Genomic DNA, 6,000 nt, shown 5'->3' with positions numbered 1-6,000 from the left:
AATATTGAACTAATTAGTCTTAAAGCTTCGTCTCGACGTTAGCCTCCACTTATGTAATCGGTTTTGTAAATAGTCTCCGTTTAATACTCCTAATTAGTATCTACATATTCGATGTGATGGGTGCTTAAATTTAAGTCAGGGAACCAAACCAAGCCTAAGCCTCGAGCTCGACCAGCGGTGGCCGCTAGCTGGAGCAGGTGGCGGCGGGCAGTAAGACCTCTCGAAACGCTAGCTGCAGTGCCCGTGCTGGGACGCCCGATCAATATCCGACGGTTGAGGAAAAAAAGGAGACGTGGCCCAATAGGGTGCGAGAGCTTGATCGGGTTTAGAAGTTTAGAGATCTCCGAAAGCGTTCAAAATAAGTTACTAATCAGGATTCATAGATTCGTCTCGCGAATTAACCTTTAATTTATACAATTAATTTTTATAATTAATCTATTTAATACTTCTAATTAGTATTTAAATATTTAATGTGAACTGAACTTTAATCCGGATAAACAAACACCCCCTAAAAAGTCTAGTTTTGGTATCAAAAAAAAAACTTCTCCCAACAGTCACGGTCCCAAAATCACCGTGCGTCCAAAACTGACGGTCACCCAAGTCGAATTTCCGTCGTTGCTCCGCACATCCGATCGCCGGAAGAAACACCGGTCCCGCCCATCTTCAACTTCTCCTGCATATAGGTCGTCCATTTGCACCTTTTTTGTCCTTTGTTGCGCGCTGCGGTATGCTGTGAAGGCCTTGTTTAGTTCTCAAATTAGGAGTGGCAAAGTTTGTATTTTGCCATAAATGCGCAACTGTAGCATTTCGTTTGTATTTGTGAATTATTGTTCAAACATTGACTAATTAAGCTCAAAAGATTCGTCTCGCAAAGTACAACAAAACTGTACAATTAGTTTTTGCTTTTGTCTACATTTAGTATTCCATACATGTAACGCAAATTTGATGTGATGGGAATCTTCTTTTTCCTAGTATCAAAGGTGGGAAAAAAAAAAGGAAGAATTAAACAAGGCCAAAGAGTATCAGGGCCTGTGCATCGCTCTCCGTCGTTGCGCTGTCACACAGCCTGATAATCATCATGTCCGGGACAAATGCCGGGGAGGGCACGTGCCCTCACTCAAAGTTTTTTTTAAGCTAAACCTCTACTAAACTTTAGCACCTGTCACATTGGATGTTTGATACTAATTAGGAGTATTAAACATAATCTAATTACAAAACTAATTGCACAGATGGATTCTAATTCGCGAGACGAATCTATTAAGCATAATTAGTCCATGATTTGACAATGTGGTGCTACAGTAACTATTTGCTAATGATGAATTAATTAGTCTTAATAGATTCGTCTCGCAAATTTAGACTCCATGTGTGCAATTAGTTTTGTAATTAGCTCATGTTTAGCCCTCCTAATTAGCATCCGAGCATCCGATGCGACCCTGCTAAAATTTAGCATCTTGTATCCAAACACCCCTTAAAGCAACAATTTTTTACCCTTTTGTGCTCTAAAAATTTTGCTATCTCTTAGGAGGTGCCCTCTCTCAGATTTTGGGCAACCAGGACTCCAGGGCGGTGCCTCCATTGCTTGAGTGTCTGATGAGTGCAGGTCGCCGCCTTCACCCGTCAGCCAGAGCGGAGCAGCCTGAACAACGAAGTACGTTTGTCAGGTTTCAGATTTTCTTCTAGACCTAGCAAATACATGGGTACCCGGTACGGCTGCTGCAAGTCAGGTTATGGAACGGCAATATAACATGAATGAATGAATTACATGTTGAAGGAACTGAATATAGATTAAGGAGAGTTTCTATTTGCCATTGTGCTATGTATTCTTTGTAGTACTGGTAGTGAACTATAGTTCGTATAGCTCTTGTATTAAAAAAAATGATCAGACAATATGGGTGCAGATTCAACTTGTGTTTATGCAAGCATTGAAGAGGTCAAGCGGACTAGGTTGAACAAGGAAAAAAAGGGAACGTGCTTTAACAGATGTACTAGACGAATGAGGTGCTACCTAAGATGACGTGACATAATTTAAAGTTTTTGGGAATAAACAATATAGCCACAGATAGGAATTTGTGTTTTTTATGCCCAAATTTTTTTTACATATCCCAATCATAGATTATGGGATAAGAATATCGGGTACTCTTCTTAGCTTTGGTTTGACCAGATCTTATTTGTTTGGTTGTAGTCACAATTGTGGTAAGATCTCTTGCTACTTGGCATGATTTTCCATATTCTTGCACCTCGTAGCAAAGATTTTACACACTTAAGTTTAAACTAGCACAATACTCGTGCGTTGCAACGGTTATTACATAGTCCGTATTAGAATAAAAGCTAGAAACTAACACTTGGCAAAACACACTATTAACCTCTAAATCGCCATAGTTCAAAATTCACGCCTTGGCTTTGATTCCGCAACCGTGACTCGGATCTGCCTGCCATCCAAGTTCTGCATTACAACGCATTTTCTAATTAAAATGACAATGCAGAAGATACACACACAAAAACAACAGGATGTAGAACTTACGATGCCATCAAGGTTTGATATGGCATTGTTGACCTCCTCAGCAGAGCCATAGGTGACAAAACCAAATCCTCCTGACCTGCCACTCTCCCTGTCATAGATGAGATGCTAAGCACCCGCCCTTCTCGCTGAACAGGTTCTCAAGCGTCGAGTTGTCGACACCCCATGCGAGGTTCCCTACGTAGATCTTGTTTCCTGAATCCACAAAGTTTCCACCACCTCCACCACCCCTTGGTGCTCTTGGTGCAGAGTCATCCCTAGGCGATGGTGGCCCAGAGTTCACCCTTAGTGGTCTGCCTTGAAATGTTTGTTTGAGAGGCAAGGCTAATTAGTCAGGAGCTCAATCTGCTACGACGCACTATGCACTCAAGAGAAGTAATTCAGTTCCAAAAGCTATGATGAAGTTGTTCCTAAAGTTTTCGGTTATGCTACGATTCACATTACAACCTTTTATAGAAATGCATCTGATCTTTGTCTGTTTAGTGTTGCTATATCTTTTTATTTTTCCTTCAACTGGATAGTTAATCTTCTCCAGAAGCATACCAAGAGAAAGGTAGCTTAAACCATGGAAGTATACTCACATAACCGTTGAATTGCTCAACAGCAGCTCCGGCTTCTTCAGCTGAAGACATTGTCACTAATCCAAATCCACGGCTTCGTCCAGTCATTCTATCATATACAACCTGCAAAGCAGTTATGAACTGTTAGAAACTTAGAATAGTGAAGGCGAAATAGTGAAACGCAGAAGGTTCACTCAATGCATACAGCTCTGTTGGACTTCACAATTTGAATATTGTTTCGATTTCTGGTCATAATTTACCACAAGTACATAACCATATCAGTGTTTCAAATAGTGTAACAATCAATTACTCCTGACTAAATTCGGTCAAGTTGTCCAGTACTCCAGTTCCATTCCAGGTGACCATACGACAGTGAGCAAGACTTTTTTTAAAGAATAATATATTTCCTATTTTAGCAAAATGACAATTTCTGACGCTAATTACATAGACGGGCGGCACAATTAACTCGTATATACCTCGACCATCTCGACCGAGCCGGCCTGCTCGAAGAGCCCGGCGAGCTGCGCGCTGTCGACGCTGAAGGGCAGGTTCCCGACGAACAGCTTCATGTCCTCGGAAAAACTCCTCGGCTCCCTCCTCCTCCTCCTGCTCCGCGCTCTCGATCTCGTACTCGGACGACACCGTGACGGCCACGGGCTCAAACACCCGCCGCCCCGGCACCGACACGACGCGCAGCGGCAGCCTGAAGGGGAGGAAGGCGGAGGCCACGGTCACTGCAGGCTTCGGGGAGGATAGGGTGAGGAAGCGGGGCGAGAAGGAGGTGGAGAAGAGCACAGCGGCCATGACGCTCGGGATGGGGACGAGGATAAGGTTCCGGGGATTGGAGAGCTGGAGGTGAAGGTCGATGGCACGGGAGGAGCTGAGAGAGCAAGGACCACCTCATCAAGCGCCGCCTCGAGGGGCTAGCACGACGGAGGCTCGCAGCTGCCGTTGACGCATAGGACCACCTTGCCGTGCTCCGACTCGTCCGCCTATTCCCACTCCTCGTGCTTGCTGATGAGGGAGGGCAGCGGCGGGTCGCCCTGCTCCAGCCGCCGCGCCCAATCCCCCATCGCCTCTCTGTTCCTCTCTGTTTTGGGAAGCTTTTCTCCCTTAACCCCTTCCCTTCTCTCCTTTTTCCACTCGAATTCCTCTCTTTAGAATATAGACTGCGGGTTGATTACCAAAAATTTGAGGGACGTTTTTGCAAAATGATCACGACGGTTGGAAGAAACATCCTCTCTTTAATATTAGGTATAGATTTAGCAAATTTCTAACAAATTGATACTTCATGAACCATCCCCATCGCACTCCACAAGTTTGGGATGATCGGGAACCACGGAAACTAGAGATGGCAATGGGCACAAACCCGCTGGATTTTGCCATCCCAAATCCATGTCCACGAATATAAAACCCGCTCGTTAAAAAACCCATGACCCGCCACGGGTTTAATTTTATGCCCAAACCCATACCCATTGGGTTAACGGATACCTGTGGTACTAAAGCAAGCAACTAAAAACAATTATCATATGTACATATATATTCATAATTTAATATATACGCATGCAATATTGATGTAAATTGACAGAAATATAGTAAGGAAAACCACATGCTAACAAAGCACTTTAGTTAATAAATCAGTCATAGTATAGATCTTACCAAGTTCAATATTTAACAATTCAACCATGATAAAAAAGTAGCACATATATCTAAGAGTTGAACTTTGGCCGTCAAAATTAAGATAGCCCGAGCTAAGGATATGGACTTATTTAGTGGTATATAACCGGGTCTTAAAAAAATTATGTATTTATGGGTTCAGATTTTAGATTCACAAACCCATACCCGCAAACCGAATGGGTCTGATTTTTTACCCATTAACAAACTCACGGGTAAAAAATTGACCCTCGTACCCTAACAGAGTAAAAATCCCATCGCCATCCCTGACGGAAACCTTTCCGAGCTCGCGGCTCTCCCGTCCCGGAGATGCGTGGAAAGAAAAAACTGTCCACAATTGAATTTGTGACCTCGAATGACTAGTGGGCCCGTGAACAATTGGTTTCGGACACTTTGACGTCTTGGCCGGCCCAACCCAAACCCTAGGTCACTCGCGCTCGCCTCAGCTACAAAACAAAAGCGAAGCACTCGGCGCTGTCTCCCAGACTCCCACTCGCTCCGCTCGCCGCCTTCCAAATCGCAATCCCCGAACCCTCTCTTTGTCGCTTTCCCCTCCGGCGACGGCGGTGGAGGCGGTCATGGCCAACTTCACACCGCCATTCCCCTTGGACAGGGACGCCCGCCGCCGAGGCGAGGACCCGCAAGAGATGGAGGCGCTCTTTGGCCGCGTGCTCTCCTACATCTACCACGCGCTCCCCGACCCGCCCGTCACCGCCGACGGCGACCTCTGCATCCTCTTCGACGACGACGGCGGGGGCATCGATCGCCTCAGCCTCCTCCCCGACACGCTCCTCGGTAACATCGTCTCGCGCCTCCCCATCAAGGACGCCGCGCGCACGGCCGTGCTCTCCCGCCGCTGGAGGCCCATCTGGCGCGCCACGCCGCTCGTCCTCCTCGACACCCACCTTCTCCCGGGCGGCGATGACGTGATCCCCAACCACCTCGACCGCGCCAGCTCCAGCGCCGTGGTCGCCGCTGTCTCCCGCATCCTCGACGCGCACCCGGGCCCCTTCTGCTGCGTCCGCCTCACCTGCTGCTACATGGACGAGCATCGAGCCCCGTTCGCGCGGTGGCTCAAGCTCTTCGCCGTCAAGGGTGTCAAGGAGCTCTTCCTCATCAACCGCCCGTGGCCGCTCGAGGCCAAAACGCCCATCCCCGCCACGCTCTTCAGTATGGCCGAGCTCAACACCCTCTACCTCGGCTTCTGGATGTTCCCCGACACGACCGGCCTCCTGCGCGGCGCAGCCT

The 6,000-nt window shown here is 46.9% G+C and overlaps 1 pseudogene; it reads right to left on the bottom strand.

Annotated features, from left to right (window-relative positions):
- Window positions 1-2,374: 2,374 nt before the first annotated feature.
- Window positions 2,375-3,882, bottom strand: LOC101780461 (annotated as a pseudogene).
- Window positions 3,883-6,000: the final 2,118 nt, after the last annotated feature.

This window comes from Setaria italica, chromosome VII (genome assembly GCF_000263155.2).
Source record: "Setaria italica strain Yugu1 chromosome VII, Setaria_italica_v2.0, whole genome shotgun sequence".
Taxonomy (NCBI): Eukaryota; Viridiplantae; Streptophyta; class Magnoliopsida; order Poales; family Poaceae; genus Setaria; species Setaria italica.
The sequence above is the reverse complement of the archived record's forward strand: the minus strand, read 5'-3'. Positions and strand labels throughout refer to the sequence as shown.